The sequence below is a fragment of the Rattus norvegicus genome, chromosome 14, assembly GCF_021556685.1.
Source record: "Rattus norvegicus strain SHRSP/BbbUtx chromosome 14, alternate assembly SHRSP_T2T, whole genome shotgun sequence".
In the NCBI taxonomy this organism is placed as follows: domain Eukaryota; kingdom Metazoa; phylum Chordata; class Mammalia; order Rodentia; family Muridae; genus Rattus; species Rattus norvegicus.
Genome location: NC_141547.1, coordinates 22,459,337 through 22,480,419, shown reverse-complemented (window position 1 = coordinate 22,480,419; position 21,083 = coordinate 22,459,337). Strand labels below are relative to the sequence as shown.

Below are 21,083 nucleotides of genomic sequence, written 5' to 3'. Positions count from 1 at the left end.
GAGGATGCTGTCCACAGGTGCGTATCCATGCATTATGCTGCCACTCCAAATATAAATTCTACCTCAGAATCAGATTTTCTTTAATACTTATCAATCTTCTCCAAACCTGTCACTGCCTCTTTAAAAAGGGGGTGATTTTAATCAGTGTCGATCGCACTTGACTGTCCACCCTGCAGCTATATATCAGTGGGCATCTCCTTTGCTGCCCTCATGGGGTCAAGACAGTATCTGACATCAGCAGACTCCGTCTGTGCCCATCTCGGTTATCGTGCTTAAAGAAGTTCAGTATACCTGTGGAGGAAATGCCCTCAAAATATCCACATACACCATCTCTGGAATATTTAAAGGATCTCTTGTAAACCTTGATTTCTTTCCTCTAAAGTTCTATGAAAGAATGCAGAAGTGTTAGGTGCATTATTCTAAGGTATCAGCACTAAATGTCTAAAAATGACATTAGAAAAATAGTCTCATCCAAATGAGGGGGTCTGAACAATATACTCTATTATGACAGGATGCCTTTGTACATAATCCATCACTTTTTGTCTTAAAAATCCCTACTGGCTTTCTACGTCAGGTGTCGTCTTAGGGCTAATTGCACACCTTGATAAAGTTTGGGTGGTATAATCTTCAAAAATATTATTTCAATGGAATCATTTTATATGTTAACTTTGAAAATGTCAACAGCAGGGGCCAAGTGGGGGAACTTAGGAGGTCTATGCATTTGCCATTTCAAAGCTTAGCTGTCAGGATAGGGCTGGGGGCAGCCTGCTGTGCACCATGTTCTGTATAAACATTTCCAGAAATATTTAGCAGATAATAGGGTTCCCACTGGGACTGTGCGTTCAAAGACACCGTATTGTACCACCTACCATAAAAAGAGGTGGATGGAAAAGCTGAGAGTGCTGTGATTTCCAAAGTGGGTTCTTGCCCGTTCTATGGGATTTCCAAATATACAAAGCAAGGAAAACCTCAAACGCCCATCTTAAAGAAAAAGCGCTGAAAGCTTTCGGGAAGAGAATACCACAGTGATCCAGGTCTGAGTAAGACTCAATGGTCACGCATTCTGCAGCAGGTCTGTGAAATAGTCTGACAACTTGAGAATTGAGGGCCGGAATCCAATGCTTGCAGACTAACACCCATCAATTTGGGAAGCTCTGACATCAGTCTCGATTTTTGTGTGGGAAAATTAGACACAGTAAAGTGACAGCAATCTATTTGTTCTTGTGGTTTACCTCCAAAGACACCTCTGAATTCGACCTGAAGCTAAAAACGTAACCAAGCAGAATTAAAAACACAGTCCTTCTGATTAACCGTATGGGAGAAAATATAGCTTTTAAGGGTTTCTGCACGTTAAATTCTCCAACAGCGAGAAGGGCACAGTCACAAAAATCCTGTACTTTGGAAATAAGAAGAAGAAAAATATACTAATACGTTGATCCATATATAAGCTCCACAAACAATTTTAAGCTGCCTACAGTGGTCTAGTTGAGCAATGTCCAAATACTGAGGATTTTTATTCTGTATACAAAAAAATTAGGTTGTGCACATTACATATATGCCCCCTGCATCAAAACCTAGAGCTGAAGCAATCTTCCCCTCCCCTCCAATTCTTTAAGTAGCTGTGACTGCAGTAAGCTGTTAGCTAACTTTTGTATTAAACGTGTATGTTTAAAGTTTTAAATGTTTGAGAAAAGATTCTTGTTGTAAAAAGGCTTGCAAACTAATAAAACAAAAAGGTATAAGCAAGATAACATGACCAGTATATTTTCATAGTGATAACCATGATAAAATGATATGCATTGTGACAACTGTGTTTGAGAAGGAAAGTAAGATGTGCTGAAGCAAGGAGTTGGGAGGAGTTGCGTCTACCACTACAAGAAGCTTCTGGAGGAGCAGAGCAAGGCTTCACTGCACCATTCAAACCTACACCGCTCAAGACCAGAGAGAGCAAACACTCAGATTACAGAAGCAACAGAAAGCTTGACTGCTGTGAAACCTCTCCAAACACTTTTTTTCCACGGAGGTGACATTCTTTATGTTGCTGCCCTCTTCCATGAAACCGTGAACACCACTCCTTAGCCATCTTTGAAATAAAGCCTTTCGAAACACCAGTGTTGAATCTGAGAAACTTCCGTGGTTGAGGAGACTTTCTTCTAAAAACACCTTCTCCTTTGCTTGGCTTTCACTGCCCCCTCGTGGACCCATATTGCCATGACATGGAAAGCCAACGTGGAGAATTATCTCTGAACACTGAACACATAGATTCCTTTTCTGTCTGAATATTTACTTTTTTTCTACTTTATTTTAATGTACCTTTCAGTAAAACTCGGACCTAAAACAACCTTATAAAATAAAAAATGCAACTCCGCGTAGAAAAATTCAAATAAGAAAAATTCCTCTCGTTATTTGGCTAAGTTTTTAAAATCAGATATAGGGTTATCTTAGATTAAAAAAAGAAAAAAACAACCTCAATGGCAATTAGTAGAGCTTGTCATCTCCTAATATTCCAGATAGAAACTTTACTGGAAAAAAAACTTTCTTTTTATACCTCTTCCTTCCCAAACAACTAATTTCCCTACACATTCTTATCTCACCCTGAAGAAAATTATATTCGGCCCCAGTTTCAGCTCAAGAGTTTATTGCTAAACAAAAATTTAAAAAAAAAAAAAGCTGCCGGTGGTTTGTGAGGCAATTGAAGGGAAAACGCCCTCATCTATACCCAGCAGACGACACTTCTTTGTTCCCTTGTACAGTTGCTGAGAACTGCTTTCCATAAAGAAAAAATAAATGTGATCTACGAAGGCATTAATAGATTTGATTATATTTGTATAGCAGATAGCTGGGCCAGCATATCAGCCTGGGTATTCTAAATGTTAATCCACTGGCTGTTCAGAGCTCGGCAGACTGCTGCTGAGACAGAGCACCGAAGAAAACCTCAGCATCACACATTGCAAATAACATTTGAATCACATTTGGAACCTAAAAACAGGACTGGTAAATAATAATAATAATAATAATAATAATAATAATAATAATAATATGCAAGTAATCTTCAAGGAGACAAAGTAAGAATGTATATAGGAACAGTGGGACTCAGGGTCACAGGGCAAATACACATCTATGACGGTGGGACTGGGACCACATTTCACAGGACCAGTGAGATCCAGTGAACTAGCCCTCCGCTGGTCTTTGAAAGCATGTGTCAAGTTCCATAAATGCTAGCCTGTATCTATCTCTCTGTTCTCTGTTTATCTCCTCTTCCCACTCTATGTTGACCTTATCAGTTGGCTGATTCAAAAATGGTCCCCACCCTGAATACTATTTTCCTTCAAAGGACATAATCACAACATAATACGTCCTTTGAAGTTCCCAAAGAAGCAATGTGCTGTGGCTGCAATAGAAATTCAAGCAAAAATGGCAAGAACTTTGCCTCAAGAACTTCGTTATTCAACGAAAACACTGAGAGCAAGCTTTTCTTTGAGGCTGGGCTTACTTTTGCTCCAATTCTCCATAGGAGAAGTAGACTGGGTAGACAAACGAATGTCCCCAAGATATATAAGTTGGATAGAACTGATAGGTATAAAAGTATACCAACTTTAGTCCAGGTTAGCTCTTAATAACAAAAACCCACTGTAGTTGCAGCAGTTTTGGCCTCCAAAAGGAATAACTGTTTTAACTGAGGCATTAACAAATCAAAACAGAGGACACCATTTTTAAAAATACCCTAAATCCTGAAGACACTACTTTAAAGATCACTCTTACTATGGCTTATTGTGCTGAAAGGAAGGCAACTTGGTGATGGGATTAGAAAGTAGGTGACTTCTCTGTTTTTGTTTAATTATATGAAATTTGAAGTGCTAGAAAGAGGTCGAGAGACTTCAGAATCATTCCATTCTCTTTGGGCTTTGCAGCCAAAGATTATAGCATATTCTCTTTCTCCTAAATAATAGTCCTTCGGATTAAATTTTTATAATTGGCATACTTGGCGTTGAAAACTCAAGTCTAACCAGACTCGACTGTTAAAACATCCAACAGCCAAACTAAGAATGCACTTAGGTGTCTGTTGAGGCTGTAATGACTGTGTTCCTTCAAATTTCATATGCTGATCTCACCGAAAGTGATGGTGTTAGGGGGTGGAGGTCTAAGTAGTGATTCACAGGGAGAAGACTGCGTGAGAGGGATTAGTGCTCTTCTAAAGACCGAAAGAAAACCTTCACTGCACCACTCCTTCTAACATGCAAGCAAGACAGAAAATTATCAAGCATCCAATCTGCCTTGACCCGGGGCTTACAAGTCATCAAAACTATTTGAAATTGTGGGATGTAAACCATGCCAGGAAGTTTGGTCACATAGAGCAGGTCGAGATCCAGAGACTCGGAGGGCACACACCTGATGCTTAGATGACTCCCAGCTCCCTCCCTGCCAGACTCCTAACTTGGAACACATGCCATTCTTCTCACATAAGAGACATGGCCTGTGGTCACATAGTCCCAAAACAGAGTTCTCCGTACTAACCGGGTCTCTAGAGACCCGGAGGGCTTAACCAATAAGCTTCCCTTCCCAGACATTCCCCCATGCAAAAGATATTTAATCTCTGCCGCACCCTGAGAAGTTTTACGAATCCATTTTCCACCATGACAATAAACTGTTTAGAACCATGGACTGTCCCTTTTCACCAAGATCCGCTGTGGGAGCCATGAAGAAGGCCTTTGCCTACAGAGCCGCAGCCGAATCTCCCATAGAAGACCTTTCTGTACTCCCAGCCACAACCATCACCAAACCTACTTCCATCAAGCTAAGGAAAATCACCAAGCTCTCCTGGTCCTGGCATCAGATTAGATGCTGTCCCCAGCCCTTGGGCCCCCGACTCCGTTCTCTGCTCTTCCGAGACTCCCAGAAGTACCTGGATGTCCAAGAGTCTGAGAAACCCATTACCCCAGCCTCAGGGCAGACCTGGGGACCCTCGAAGCAGCTCCGGCGTTCCTATGTCTCAAGACTGTGCTTTCCTACTCCTGGAGTGGTGTCTCTTGGCGCCCTCTAGTGGTAGCATTGGGTAAGCGCAGTCAAACATCCCACGTTCTGTTTCCCCGGAAGCTGTCACACTGGGTGTGCGTGCGCGAGTGCGTGCGCGTGCACGTGCGAAATCTTTGCAGCCCAAATTAACTAAAACAAAGGCCAAGAAAAATAGACTGCTAAGGGAAGAAGAAGGGAGGGAAAGAGGGACTTGGAGAATTTGATATGTGATATGAATTGAATAGCATCCTGATGGGGGAAACACAAAGCCGCTGGGCATCTGTTTACTTGTTTATTCCTACCATTGCATTATTAGCAACAGAATAGCATCATGAGTAACAGTGTGCACTCTGGATTCACGCTACCCAGTTGTACCATAAGCTAGTTGTGGTTTTCCCCCTGTAAATAAAAGTAGTCCCTGTGTCAAGGACCAGACCCTGGGGGAGGAGTGGAAGACGTCAGAAAGGTAATGAGAACAAGATCTTGAAGCAGACCAAGAAGCAGACCAAGATGGTAGATGACAAATATCAGGCTTTGGAACAGAAACAGAACAGAAGAAACTGTAGGAATGGAAAACAAAGACCCCGAGAAAGGCCTCTTGCTGAAGGTGGCATTCAGAAAGCTGACCAAAGGTAAGCTATTACTTACCTGAGAACACCTTGGAATCTGTTGTACATTGTAATAAACTTTTCTGGGGGAAAACATCTCTCCCAGGTCTTAGCTTGCCCTGAGAAGTGATGTTCAGATGCCCTGGCAGTGTTTACTGTCTGAGACCTGCTGCACAAATGTGTCATTGCCGTTACTCCATAACGGGCTTTTATCCTGACTCCATGGGAGGGATGAGACGCTCAGAGCACCTCACCTTATACTGCTCTAGAACCAGACACTGCCTCCTGGCAAAGAATAGGTTGCTGATTATACAGGACAGCTTCTAGAAATCTATCCACAGGGGCTAAGTTGTTAAGATCGCCAGGACTTCACACTGTGCCCTCTATCTTCACCAAACGAAGCCATTGATCAGGACAATATTCACCTGATATCTGTAATAGAAAGTTGTGGCACGGGGCCTTGATTCTGGGTACCCGTTGGGATATCTGAGGGCTCTGAAAATTTAAAGGCTTCTTCCCTGCATAGGTTTGTCAAACTAAATGAGCTTGTCAATATTCCAAAGAAACTGTAGGAATAAAATCAAAATATCACTTCTAATATCAAATGAAGGCCACTTGGACGATATAACTAAGGTCGTAAACAACTCACCAGAAATGATAGTTGTAGTCTCAGGTTGAAACTTGCCTTCCTAGGAATAAAGTCAATGGGTCAGGTATGTCTTTGTAGAAAATCCTTCATCCTGAAAACCAAGAGTTATGGGGGGGGGTGGGTTTCCACTGGAGCATTTCATAGCTTCCTCCATTCATTGGATTTAACAATCATATAATCAAATAAAGATCATTCGGAAGGGAAACTCTCTCCTCTGTCAGGATGGTACCATTCCCACCTCTCCAAGAACATTCCCCAGTATCAACTCAGTTCTTCCTAAAACGACTTCCCGAGAAATTGGACTTTGCCCCTAGAAGACTCTGATTTGGGTCAGATTAAGACAAGTCAAAAGCCATTCAATAAACACGGCTGAAACTCAGGTCCTTTCCACTCCCAATCAATTCTATTTCTCAGATGCTGTCGAGCGTAGTATTTCATAAACACTGCAATAAGACCACATAATGCTGTTAGAATAAAAACTATATTAATAAAGCACCAACAGTAGAAATTCCAAATATTTTCATTTAAAGACTTCCCTTGATCGGCATCCCAGTGAGAATTTAAAGATCATGATTAAATTCCTCTTCAAGTTAAAGGCAAGTAGGTTAAAGTCAGCATCAAAAAGTTTTCCCCAGTGAATTTAACACTTCGTTTACACTTGAAATTTATACTACAAACAATTACTTGCGGTATGATCGTTAATCCTGTCAGCTTGAAAGGACCTAGAATCTCCTAGAATACAAGCCTACTGCAGGCACATCTGTGAAAGTGTTTTTAGTCAGGGTGAGTGGAGACAGGAAGACTCTCCCTAGACAGGCTATGGTCTTAGATGAATAGAAAGGAGAAAGCAAGCAGAATACATACTCTTCATTCTGTTTCCTGGCCACGGCCCCAATCTGAACAGCCATCCCAAGTTCCCACCCCCATGGCCTCCCCACCGTAATGGAGGATACCCTCAGACTATAAGACAAGACAAACACTTTCTTCTTAAGTTGTTTTTGTTGGGCATTTTATCGCAGCAGCAAGAAATTGATACACGTGCTCTGTAACAAAGGAAAAAAAGAACAAATCCAGTCCTGACGGACAATAACCCCACACAGCCTTTAGAGACTGACTTCATGTGCTTTGGCAACCCTGACTTGGGGCTAAACCTCTCCAAGAATCTGTCCTGGATCTCTCTACAGTCTCAACTAAAAACCAGTCGAGTCTACCTACAAAGACACCCTAGTCTTCTTGACCACCTCTGATCTGAGGTGTTATTGGTCCCACAGGCATCCTTGGCTACCTCCTCAGATCAAGATCTGTTGTGTTTCTCCATGTATGAGGTCAGATTCCGAATTTGATGTTCGAGTCTTTACTTTTACGTGGAGCTTTAAATTTCACAGATTGCCTTATTGGCCACTTACATATCTGGTTTACCACTCATAAATTTTCAGAGTTATTTTTAATTATCCTGAGGCATATGTACTAATTGTCAAGTTTTTTTAGTGAATATAAGACTTTGTTTTTGTTTTTGTTTTTATTATTCTGAAAAATACTCCCTAGTTGTGTAAACCTGGATCAGTGACATCACTTTTGAACATATTTTGTTTGCAAAATAAAATCAACAATTTCCCTGTTGTATGCTTGAATTGCTTTCCTGAGATTGCCTTAATAGTGACTTAAAACACCTTATTTTTTCCCAGTTCCAAAGGCTACAAGTTCAAGTCTGAGATACCATCATGGTTGCTCCTTCTGACCTCTACCTCGGTAGGTATCATATTTTTTTTTCAGTTACTGCAGCACTTTTATTTTTCTTTGTACAATGATGTGTTGCTAGGGTCTAATGTTCTCACTGAACAGCAGAAAACCAAAAATTGTCATTTCTTAAAGAACGGAGTACAAAAAACCTTACATAAATTAAAAGGATGAATACATTTACAGGTGTTGATGCAAACGTTCCCAACTCAAGGCAAGTAACAACCCATGGGGGTCAGGAGGGAAAAAAACAGAACGGAAACTGGGTCCTAAAACTCGGACTTTCCCACCCTGTAAGACTGGCAAGAAAGGAGGCTGGGGATTTAGCTCAGTGGGGCTGGGGATTTAGCTCAGTGGTAGAGCGCTTACCTAGGAAGCGCAAGGCCCTGGGTTCGGTCCCCAGCTCCGAAAAAAAGAACCAAAAAAAAAAAAAAAAAAAAAAAGACTGGCAAGAAAGAAGTGGTAACTGGTTCAGGAACCCTTGCCAGACTCAGGAAATCCTGGAAGTCTGCTGTCAGTTAATACCCTGCACAGATCACTACATGGTGCTCACAGAGATCCACTAGGTTGGGGACTTCTTTTCCACAGCATGTTCTCCCCAGGCACCAGGTGACTGGTCCCCATGAACTATAGACTAAATCAAGATATGCACAGGGTATTAAACATATACCAAGGGAACAGTTAACTTGAATACAAGGTCAAAAAATCAGCAACAAGTTCTATGATCCAGTGCTGATAGCAGATACAAGCTTCAAGGACAAATCTCTTTTCAAAGGCTTATTCCAGTTTCACGAGGCTAGCACGGGGTGTGTACATTTGCCAGGGCAAATCGATACTTCAGAATCAGCTCATGCAGCGGATGCCTGGCGCCTGCTCAGTCCATCTAGAAGCACATGCGGTGGACGATGGAGGGGCCTGACTCGTCATACTCCTGCTCGCTGATCCACATCTACTGGAAGGTGGACAGTGAGGCCGGGATGGAAACGCCAATCCAGACTGAGTACTTGCGCTCAAGGGGAGCGATGATCTTAATCTTCATTGTGTTGGGTGCTAGGGCTGTGATCTCCTTCTGCATCCTGTCAGCAATGCCTGGATACATGGTGGTACCACCAGACAGCACAGTGTTGGCGTACAGGTCCTTGCGGATGTCCATATCACACTTCATGATGGAGGGAAGGTGGTCTCATGGATGCCACAGGACTCCATGCCCAGAAAGGAAGGTTGGAAGAGAGCCTCCGGACACCGGAACCACTCACTGCCGACGTTGATCACCTCCCAGTCAGGCAGCTCATAAGTCTTCTCCAAGGAGAAAGGACTGCTGTCCTTCCTTGTCATCTCCACAACAGATAATTCATCAAACACCCTCCCTTCTTCTTGGTTTTGGTTTTTTTTTTTTGTTTTTTTTTTGTTGTTGTTGTTGTTGTTTTGTTGTTGTTGTTGTTGTTGTTGTTGTTTTTTGGGGGGGTTGGGGTTTTTTGGGGGTTTTTTTTGTTGTTGTTGTTGTTTGGGTTTTTTTTTTTTTTTCAGTTGCTTCAAATTCAATCGTTTATTTAAAAATACCAAGTGCCACTGTGTGTCCCCATTTTTCTGAGAAGACATTCTGGCTTCAGGATGTTCTTGGATACCCAATTCACGGACACTGAGCCCGTTGACTAGAAATGGTGATCTGCAGGAAGCATGCTTCTGAAACATCTACATTCCCTTCAACACCAGTATGTCGGCCCTTAAAAGTTGTCAGGACAAGCGAAGTCCAAACATGGCCTGTTTATATATTCTCTTTCTGCGTTTTTGTCTTGCTGGTGTGGAATCCCAAAACCGAGAAGCAATTTGCTTTGGAAATCCTAAAGCATGGGCTCTCTTGACACTGGCAAGGCAAGAAGAAGCTAATGTCAGCTCTGGTAACTGGCGTGAGCGTAGTAATTTGCATTCCAGTGGTTTAAATTGAGATAGCCCTGATCAGGCTGCTTATACTGTGAGTAGAAGAGGTCTTTCCCCAGGAAGTGAGACGGAGCAAGTCTTTGGAGAACAGCTTCGCTGAACTGGTAGGTCAGCTTTCTCCGGATTTTTGTGATCTCCCCAGTTCTGGCATAATTCCTCAGGGCTCTGGCCATCTTCTGGTAAGTCATGGGTTTCCGGTTGCCTTTTCTTTTCCCCCAGAGTTCAGCGAGTTTTTCTTTGTTTTTTGATATAAACTGAAAGATGCCTTTGGCTTTGTCGACCCACTGGATACAAGACACCATCTCCGAATTGCACAGGGATTCGAAAAGGTATTCAAATAGCCGAAGCTTCCTCCTGCCTCTTCCTCCCTTTTCCTGGAAGAAAGGGGCTTGTACCAGCTGGCTTTCAGCTACGTTCTGTAGGGATTGATGGAAGCTTCCTTCTAAATACAGGTCCGCAGAACCATTTGTTACACCTCTCCAGTCATAGAGGGGTTCCTCTGTGGGTGGTAACATTCCACAGTAGTTAGAATTGCCTCTGATGTGAGGATAAGGGTTAATGATAGCCATATAATTTCTATGTTCTGGGGGGTACTGCATTTCTCCAGTGGAATGTTGTGTCAGTACTTCGAAGGCGTCTTCAAATGCTTGGCCCAGGCTGTCTTGCTGGACGAAAGTCTGTGGAAACAGTTCAACGCAAGTCATTATTCATGAATTGAAGAGTCTTGGGTTGAGGAAACAGCGGCTAGTAAGCACGTGCGTACTGGCTTGTGCAAGGCTCTGGGTTCAATAACAAGTTCTGTCCAACGCAGAGTCTGACAGTGCAAGACGGAGACTGAATCCTTCTCTGACATTTTTTTTTTTTGTGGCTCTTGTTTCTTTCTTTCTTGTTTCTTTTCTTGTTTCTTGTTTCTTTCTCCTTTCTGCATGCACTTACCAGGATGTTGAGCTGTCTCTGTCACTGATCAGTGGCTAATTTCCTTTCTTTCGGAACTAAAGCAACTCTTAATTGCTGCCTGCCATACCACTGACATAATCCTAACACTACCACATCACAGTGAACAGGAGGCCCATTAATAAACATGTGCACTGTGAAGAATTTCACTGATCTCTCTCCAGGTCATTAAATCTATACATGTTTGATGGGCAATAAAAGAGAAATTTGGAATGACAATGGCAGCTGTAGGAAGCTGTGTCTCTCCTTTACCCACCAGAAATGACAGGAAATGATCCATGTATTTTTTTAAATATGTATATGTTCCATTCATTATTACTAATTTCAAATGTCTATGCGTATTTCACAGGCAACTGGCTCATAAATTAGAAAGCTGAGACCTCAGCACTAAATTCTCTCCAGTAGGAACATGGTATTTAGTTTAATTATACAAGGAGATTGTAGGGCTGTGCTCTAACTAGAAAAGGTTTTGGGTGAGCTTGTGGGGCGCAGGCTAAGCACAGTACATTTCCGTTCTCCTCCTTTTGTGATTATGAATACGGACGTTACCTCGTGTAGATAAGAGACCAAGCATAAGGATGACCAAGTTCTAATTCAAGGAACAGATCATCAAATCAATAAAGGTAAAATTGCCCTGCACATCTATTCGTTAAAGCTACGAGCAAGCTAATCACTCACACCGTAAGATAGGCCACAATTACTTTAGATATTTTACTCCCATTTCTCACTTTGCAAGTAAATAATTTAAACACAAACCACATGTCATAAAAATGGAATGCTTTAAGTATCTAATGCTTAAACTTAGCAAATTATGTCATAAGCCAATGCAATAAACATTAGCTTATTAACAGTGCTTGGGACTTTATAAGGTAAGAGGTTTTCTTTTTCTTTAATCCTTAGATTTGAGAGTGAAATTCTTATTTTAAAAGATTCATATTAGCTGCCAGGAAGTGGTGGTGAACGTCCTGAATTGCAGCCCTCGGGAGGAGGCAGAGGTAGGAGAATCTCTGAGCTTGAAGCAAGTCTGATCTACAAAGTGAGTTCCAAACAACCAGTGTTCTGTTACCAGAGAAACACTGGCCAAATCGATGAAAGAAAGAAAGAAAGAAAGAAAGAAAGAAAGAAAGAAAGAAAGAAAGAAAGAAAGAAAGAAAGAAAGAAAGGAAGAAAGGAAGGAAGGAAGAAAAAAAGAGAGGGGAGAGAGAGAGAGAAAGAAAGAAGAATCTTAATGAGTCAAAAAATGTATTTAGAGATCACATAGGAGCCTTTTTAAAGAAATGAAGATGCTAAGAAAATGAAAACCCTGTATGTTTTTCATTTTGTTTTTAAGATTATGATATAATTATATTTCTCCCTTCCCATATGCTTCTCTCCACTCTCCTTCAAGTTTATGGCCTCTTTTTTCATTAGTTAATATTGCCAGCACAGGTATATACATTGGCGATAGATAGATAGATAGATAGATAGATAGATAGATAGATAGATAGATAGATAGATAGATACATACATACATACATACATACATACATACATACATACATACATAAATACATAGATATACACAGAGATGGCAAAATCCAGTAAAAATTAAGTAGGATGAACTTGAGAACTGTTTGCCCAGATCCTTCTTTTTTCTTTGGAGATAATCTTTTTTCCTCCGAGTATATAGATAGTACTTCAAGGATGAGGGTCTTACAACTTCGTTCAGGGAGCAGGAGTGACTAATTTACTTGAAAAGCAAAATATGAGAACAATCACCGAGCCATTCATAAACTCAAAGACACCGATTGCTTTGGATATATTAATGAAGGGTGATATGTTTTCCACAATTTTCAAAAATGACCAGTCTCCCAATTTTCATTACAAATATGCCTACAGAAAAATGATCTTCTTACTATTACTAAAATGTTTTTCTATTTAGGAAATACATTTAAACCATGCTTCAATTTTTGGAAGAATTATCCTTCTAAAAATCAAAACTAAATAAAAACAGACAAGTTTAATGTTTTGGCTTTCTTGATTTTGAATATACACAGGAAAAAATAATAATCCAGATGTTTTACAGTTTTAAAAGATCCATGATATTAAAGACAGATTAACAAGAGAAAAAAAGCTTATTATTCTGTGGGGGTATCATATGAGACACTCCCAGAGAAAGGCTGATTCTCAAAGAGGTGACTTAGAACCCTGACTTATATGGTTATTTTTTTTTTCAGACAAGAATGCTAAGTGTTTACAAATATGACAAGAGAAAGGGAAAAGACTTAGATTGCAGGCAGCGACTTGGGAAAAGACAAACATGTGTGAAATAAAGTTTAGTTAATGCAGCCATTTAGTAAAAGGCCCTCTGTCATCATGCCAGAGCCCATGAGGGTCTAAGGTTGTGTTCAGCATTTGCGTTAAGCTTTACTGTTCTCCTTTTTTTATGTGTGTGTGGTGCTGGTTGTCAAATGCCTTTTGGTTTTGTTAATGTATGTCCTTTGCTTAGGCAAATAAAAGGACATAGAATGTTCAAGCTTCTGCTTCTTCTCCCTTGCCTTTGATTCGATGATCCTTCTTAGTTTGAAGAGATGTGTTTTGATCTCTCTCAACAGAACAATTTCTGCAACTCATATATCCTATAAACAGGTGGCACAGGGAAGCAGGCAAGTCCCACAGGGAAAGAAAAGCAATTTGATAGGGAAAGTGCTAGGACTGGGAAGTTACTAACTAAACTCCAGCCATAGGAAAAACAAAGGAAATACCCCTGTCTTATTGCAGGGTCATTTCTAAGGAAACTCAGAAGAACCCATAAGGAAATTGACTCAATTCTGCCCCTGCAGATATGGCTAAAAAGTTGATCTCTAAAGATTAGCAATAAAATTGATGTGGCAACTTCTGACCTCTCTCGATCTGATGGAAGAAGAATCTGAAATAGCTTCTAACTCCAAAGTAAACTCTGAAATCAAAATGTGCAGCTGACACAGCCACACAATCTCAGGAAAATGACTCCGGTGCAGCCTGCTTTATTCAAGGCAGTCTGTGTATGTTAGTGTTTATACTGGTAGTCAAAATAGAGCTAACTACTAACAAAATGTGATGCTTCATCCAGCTCATTCCTCAGGTCTTACTTCATTGGTTGGTATCCTTTTCACAGTCACCACATGTTTGTAAGTCAGCAACCATTAACTCTTATTAATTCTGGAAAACGATTGGTAATGGCTCGCAATAGAAAGCATACCATCGACGGCATTAATCTAATATTCAATTTGTTGGTTTGTTTGTTTTCTCTTTCTATATCTAAACACTTGCTTTCTCTGGGCAAATATGCTAAGAGATTCCTCATAGACTTCTGAATGCCTATACCAACTAAACTGTCTGACAGTGAAATGGAGATTTCACTTGTGTGTGTGTGTGTGTGTGTGTGTGTCTGTGTCTGTGTGTCTCTGTGTGTGTGTTTCTCTGTGTGTGTGTGTATGTGTGTGTCTGTGTGTCTCTGTGTGTGTGTTTCTCTGTGTGTGTGTGTGTGTGTGTGTACATGCACGCACACGTGGCTGTCTGTCTGTCTGTGTTATAACAGAGGACAATTAGCAACAGTGGGCTCTCTTCTTTTTCTATGCAGCTCCCAGGTCAGACTTCCAGGCTGGGCAGCATGTGGCTTGACCACTGTGTCACTTCCCCTGCCTGAGAGCCTGAATTCTATCCTCAGCACCTCAAGGAAAGAAAATGGAAATTAAATAATTGTTGTAATGATTGGCAAATAATAGGTGTTCAATACTTAACTAAAACAATAGCAGAACTGTATCCAGTACTGACAACTAGGCTCAAATAAAATGATAGCCATGTTTAGGAAACATATATTGAAACAGATAAGTGGTCTAGAAATTTGTCTGGGCATAGGAAGTAATCTGCAAGATGTCTCGCTCTCACAGAGCTTTTATTTACTTACCTATGTCCATGACTTCATGATGATTGCTGGGCTCTGACTTGTTCACTTCTAAATGAACCCATGTCACAGGGGTGGGATCCAGAAGATCATGTAAAAAAAAAATAACCCAATGAGAACTCATGAATTCATAATGAAAACACACGTGTCATGCCCTTCTCTAGGAAGACTAGCAATCTCCAGAGAGGAAAAACAAGTAGGCAGTGGTATGTGAGTGCGTGTGAGTGAGTCTCGTAGTGTGTCTGAGTGTCTATGTTTGTGTATCAATGTGTCTGATGTGTGTGTGTGAATGAGTGTGTAGGCTAGTGTGTCTGATTGTGTTAGTGTGGCTGACTCTGTGTGTGTGTGTACATATGTGTGAGAACCTGTGTATGAATGTATGTTTGAGGCTGTGAATGATTGTATCTAAGTGTGTGTCTGAGTCTATGGATGTATATACACTCAACAAAAGCTAATTAATTTTAAAACTTGTATAGTTACAGATCTGTCTGTTTCTCCCGCTCCTTCCCTTCCAAGAGCTGAGGACCGCACACATGTTATATAAGCATTTTACTGCTGAGTCACATGTCCAACCTTTGACACATGCGTTTGTACCAGACTACACTTAAAATTTTGGATTATTTTCATTTAGGAAATTTGCCTGTCTCTTCTATGATTCATGCCATATATGATGACTATTAATTTAGATAAAATACGTTCTCAGTTCTGTCAGAGAATGAGAGAAATGGATGCTGTGCTTCTGTATTGTCAAATATATGTAATGTATACATAGCATGCAAATGTATCTAGAAATGACACATTTACATATGTGTACATATATGAAAATCTTGCTCATTTTTAATTGTTTTGGGAGACTTTTTACTGTATTTGGCATTAGTATTCTCCAAGGATAAAGTGAAAACTAAGTTTCAAAAATAAAAACATTACAGATATTGGAAAAATTCTGTTAAAAATATAATAAAGAAATTTAAAGACTATTAACAGGGGGCATGGGAGGAGTTTGAAGAACAGTAAATGGGAAAGGCTGGAGGGAACTGGGAAGGGGAAGGAATGTTATTCTATTTTGATAAAAAAAATAACTTAATTTAATTTTAAAATCCTGTTATTAATTATGAAAAACCAGAAATTTGCTTATTGTTCTTTACCTATGGGAGAAATGCTTAGTGAATTCCTGTGTTCAATCACCATTGGTTTTCATTCTAACCATGTTGTTTGAAACTATGTCTATGTATTTTGTATACCAGTTCCTTATTAAATGTGAGAAGAGAACTACACACATACACACACACATACATATATATATATATATATATATATATATATATATATATATATATATGTTCATGTGAAAATACCATGAGGAAGCTAATCATCACTGGTAACCAGGTTAACAGCTTGCACCGATCAATTCTACATGCCACAAAATCAAGGCTCCTGCAGCCTTCTGTCCCCTATCCCACTCTGTCTCTGCTATTATGCCGATCAGTTTTGTCTTACAGCTACCAACCCTAACAGAGCTTAGTGCTGCTGTTTTTACACTCTTGTATGCTTCCAAAAAGCTAAGATGGGAAGAGAAAAGATATACATATGGTTCTAGCATTTGAAATATTAACCTTTCCATCCTTTCTTGCCCTCTGTCCTTTTCCTGTGGCTGAGGTGCCATCTAGTGCTGCTCACAGGTTTCTTCCCACCACCCTTTCACACCGCCATTCTCTAATATAGTTTATTCTCATATAAAATGTGAGAATATTCATGATTAATATTGCAGTGTGTTAAGCCAATGAAGGGGAAAAAAGAGATGAAAAATGTGACTATGCGATCGTTAATGATCACCTAATCTATCTTTGAACTTGGCATTTTTGGCTGTGTCTGAGAATGAGGCACTTTTCACTTCTATTGCTTGATGTTTTCTGAGTTTCGGGGTTGTCTGTGGATGTTTTTAATCAAATTTGGAGTTTTATTGTATCCTATTTCTCTTCCCTTGTAGTATCCTCACTGTGGATGTCTCTAAGTTTCTGTTTGTCTGTTTTTGATTCTTCCTCTTTTTTTCAATTCTAATTTGTATCATCTTTGCTGACTTATCTTCAAATTTAAAGATACTTATTCCTGCCAGCTCAAATCTACTGCTAAACTCTTCTAGTAAATTTCATTACAATTCTTATACTTTTAAAATCCAGAAATGCCATATTTCTTTTTTATCATGTTTTACTTCTTTCTAGCTCCTTGCACTTGATAAACATTGTCATCCTGTCCTTCTCTAGTCCCTCCTCCTCTAAAATATTCATAAGAGTCATTTGGGCATCTTTGTCTGATAACCTCACCAAATAGATTTCTTCAAAGACAACTTATATAACTTGCTTGTTTGCTTGTGAATGGATCCCATTTCTTCACTTACATGTTTTATATTTTCATTTAAAAGTTGAAATTTTATTTAGTTTTTGTTATTGGGTTTTCATTTTACCCTATTTGTTTCTTGTTTATTTGTCCAGGCTAACCTGGAACGAACACCAATTTGTCTTAAACTCATGGAAATCTTCCTGACTCAGTCTTTCATGTGTTAATGTTACAGGTAAGAACAACAATACTCAATTAAAATGCTAATTTTTAGATTTCGTATCAGTGATTATAGTGACTGTTTCCACAGAGTTGTTTGCTTAGATGTTTATGATATCTGAGGGCTGATATGGTTCTGTGAAGTAAGTTTCTCCTACAGTGTACAATCAGTGGTATGCTTGGTATATTTTTAGTCTCTATTATATATATATATATATATATAATTGACAATAGCAAAAGTTCTGATTAAATATTCTCTGTGAGACCTAGTTTTTTTTTTAATTTAGAGAATACTTTATTAGTTTTTGTAATCAAACCCACGTATATAAGACCTTACATATTTAATACAGTGTGTTACCCCTGTACAAATGGAAAAAACTTAAGTTCAACATTTCTAGACCAATATGGCTGTTAATTTCTGTACAGTGCCAACTCAACACAGTAAACGGGGATACTTTTTTCGAAAGTTGACAGCACAGGTAAAGTTTCAAAAAATTCAAATTATATATCTGTATATATATATTTATATTTATATAAAAAGACCAATAATAGCAGTGTGTTATGCATCAACAGCAGCAACAGCTTTTCCAGGTTCTGCAGTCATCTGAACAAAACTGTAGAGACATCCAGCACACTCCATTAAAAAAAAAAAAAGTAAAAAAACAAAACCCGAGAAAACAGCACAGTTCTGTTACTCTTGTGGTACCTGGCATCATTTTTTTTTAAATTAGCTTCTCAATCATCATCTGGAAAGAAAACATTCTGAGCAACATCATTAAAAACAGCTCTGATAAAGCACGGTCACTACTATGTATCATAAAGCAGGTACAAGCTATTTTACATCCACAGAGGTATGATACAGTACTGTCCTACATCTATAATACTAGAGGATACAATTTAAAAGGCATTATTTGAGACTTGATTCTACTTTTCCAGCAGAGGGCCCAAAGGATGGTGTGACACAGCTTTGTAAAGAAACATACTCTAGACAGGATTTCCTTTCACTAGTGGCACACTTCTAAGGATTCATTCTCTCCATGAATGTCAGCTAAAACCGTTATTAAAAAAATGAAATATCCCTAGAACAAAACCGTATAACCACCGGATTCACATGAAGATGACCTAGTGGAGACAAGCTGGACCTCACCTTACCAACAAGCTATCAAATCTGTTATGTTTAGACAGTGAGACCTCCAAGGAAGGAGATGCCAAGTAGTGCTTCAAAGCTTCGGACCACAATCAAACACAGCATCCTTTTCAACAGAAGCAGAAGCTCATCTGAATATGCTCATGGATGCTGACATCAACATTTAATCATCTCCTCACTCATCCAGGAAGAGGGGGAGATCAGTTACTACTGTACTTTATTGTGTTCAACCAAATCACCATGTTACAAAAATAGCAAGCTGCCATAATAAAAAATAAGGCTCCTCTATCCAGCACCAGATAGCATCATTTTACTTTCAAGCCTAGAAATTGCACACTTGTATATAAACCAATCGAAGATGAGGATTGAGAGTTCATCTTGGTGGATTTTTCCTTTGATGAATATGAAGTGTCCTTCCTTATCTTTTTTGATGACTTTTAGTTGAAAATTGATTTTATTTGATATTAGAATGGCTACTCCAGCTTGCTTCTTCTGACCATTTGCTTGGAAAGTTGTTTTCCAGCCTTTCACTCTGAGGTAATGTCTGTCTTTATCTCTGAGGTGTGTTTCCTGTAGGCAGCAGAATGCAGGGTCCTCATTGCGTATCCAGTTTGTTAATCTATGTCTTTTTATTGGGGAGTTGAGGCCATTGATGTTGAGAGATATTAAGGAATAGTGATTATTGCTTCCCTTTATATTCATATTTGGATGTGAGGTTATGTTTGTGTGCTTTCATTCTCTTTGTTTTGTTGCCAAGACGATTAGTTTCTTGCTTCTTCTAGGGTATAGCTTGCCTCCTTATGTTGGGCTTTACCCTTTATTATCCTTTGTAGTGCTGGATTTGTAGAAAGATATTGTGTAAATTTGGTTTTGTCATGGAATATCTTGGTTTCTCCATCTATGTTAATTGAGAGTTTTGCAGGATACAGTAACCTGGGCTGGCATTTGTGTTCTCTTAGGGTCTGTATGACATCTGTCCAGGATCTTCTGGCCTTCATAGTTTCTGGTGAAAAGTCTGGTGTGATTCTGATAGGTCTGCCTTTATATGTTACTTGACCTTTTTCCCTTACTGCTTTTAATATTCTTTCTTTATTTTGTGCGTTTGGTGTTTTGACAATTATGTGACGGGAGGTGTTTCTTTTCTGGTCCAATCTATTTGGAGTTCTGTAGGCTTCTTGTATGCCTATGGGTATCTCTTTTTTTAGGTTAGGGAAGTTTTCTTCTATAATTTTGTTGAAGATATTTACTGGTCCTTTGAGCTGGGAATCTTCACTCTCTTCTATACCTATTATCCTTAGGTTTGATCTTCTCATTGAGTCCTGGATTTCCTGTATGTTTTGGACCAGTAGCTTTTTCTGCTTTACATTATCTTTGACAGTTGAGTCAATGATTTCTATGGAATCTTCTGCTCCCGAGATTCTCTCTTCCATCTCTTGAATTCTGTTGGTGAAACTTGTATCTACAGCTCCTTGTCTTTTCTTTTGATTTTCTATGTCCAGGGTTGTTTCCATGTGTTCTTTCTTGATTGCTTCTTTTTCCATTTTTAATTCCTTCAACTGTTTGATTGTGTTTTCCTGGAATTCTTTCAGGGATTTTTTCGATTCCTCTCTGTAGGCTTCTACTTGTTCTCTAAGGGAGTTCTTTATGTCTTTCTTGAAGTCCTCCAGCATCATGATCAAATATGATTTTGAAACTAGATCTTGCTTTTCTGGTGTGTTTGGATATTCCGTGTTTGCTTTGGTGGGAGAATTGGGCTCCGATGATGCCATGTAGTCTTGGTTTCTGTTGCTTGGGTTCCTGCGCTTGCCTCTCGCCATCAGATTATCTCTAGTGTTACTTTGTTCTGCTATTTCTGACCGTGGCTAGACTGTCCTATAAGCCTGTGTGTCAGGAGTGCTGTAGACCTGTTTTCCTGTTTTCTTTCAGCCAGTTATGGGGACAGAGTGTTCTGCTTTCGGGCGTGTAGTTTTTCCTCTCTACAGGTCTTCAGCTGTTCCTGTGGGCCTGTGTCTTGAGTTCACCAGGCAGGTTTCTTGCAGGGGAAAAGTTGGTCCTACCTGTGGTTCCAAGGCTCAAGTTTGCTCGTGGGGTACTGCCTAAGTCCTCTCCGCGGCGGCAGCAACCGGGAAGATCTGCGCCGCTCTTTCCGGGAGCCTCCGTGCACCAGGGTTCCAGATGACGTTTGGTGTTTTCCTCTGGCGTCTGGATGTGCACAGAGTGCAGTCTCTTCTGGTTTCCCAGGCGTGTCCGCCTCTCTGAAGGTTTAGCTCTCCCTCCCACGGGATTTGGGTGCAGAGAACTGTTTATCCGGTCTGTTTCCTTCAGGTTCCGGCGGTGTCTCAGGCGCAGGGGTCCTGCCGCCCCTGGGCCCTCCCCTACGGGAACCCAGAGGCCTTATACAGTTGCCTCTTGGGCCAGGGATGTGGGCAGGGGTGGGCAGTGTTGGTGGTCTCCTCCGCTCTGCAGCCTCAGGAGTGCCCACCTGATCAGGCGGTGAGGTCTCCGAGACCTAGTTTTTAATTTGCTTCCCTTTCTTTATTCAGGGACTAATCATTTTGA

General features: G+C 40.1%; 1 long non-coding RNA gene and 1 pseudogene across 1 annotated transcript; one reads left to right on the top strand and one right to left on the bottom strand.

Moving 5' to 3' along the window:
* Positions 1-5,197: 5,197 nt before the first annotated feature.
* LOC148001282 (uncharacterized) lies at positions 5,198-17,393 on the top strand. The gene is made up of 3 exons (XR_015636968.1): positions 5,198-5,645; positions 7,956-8,019; positions 17,314-17,393. It is a non-coding gene; the product is annotated as an uncharacterized LOC148001282 (long non-coding RNA).
* On the bottom strand, positions 9,603-10,738 carry LOC148001283 (transcription factor Spi-C pseudogene; annotated as a pseudogene).
* Positions 17,394-21,083: the final 3,690 nt, after the last annotated feature.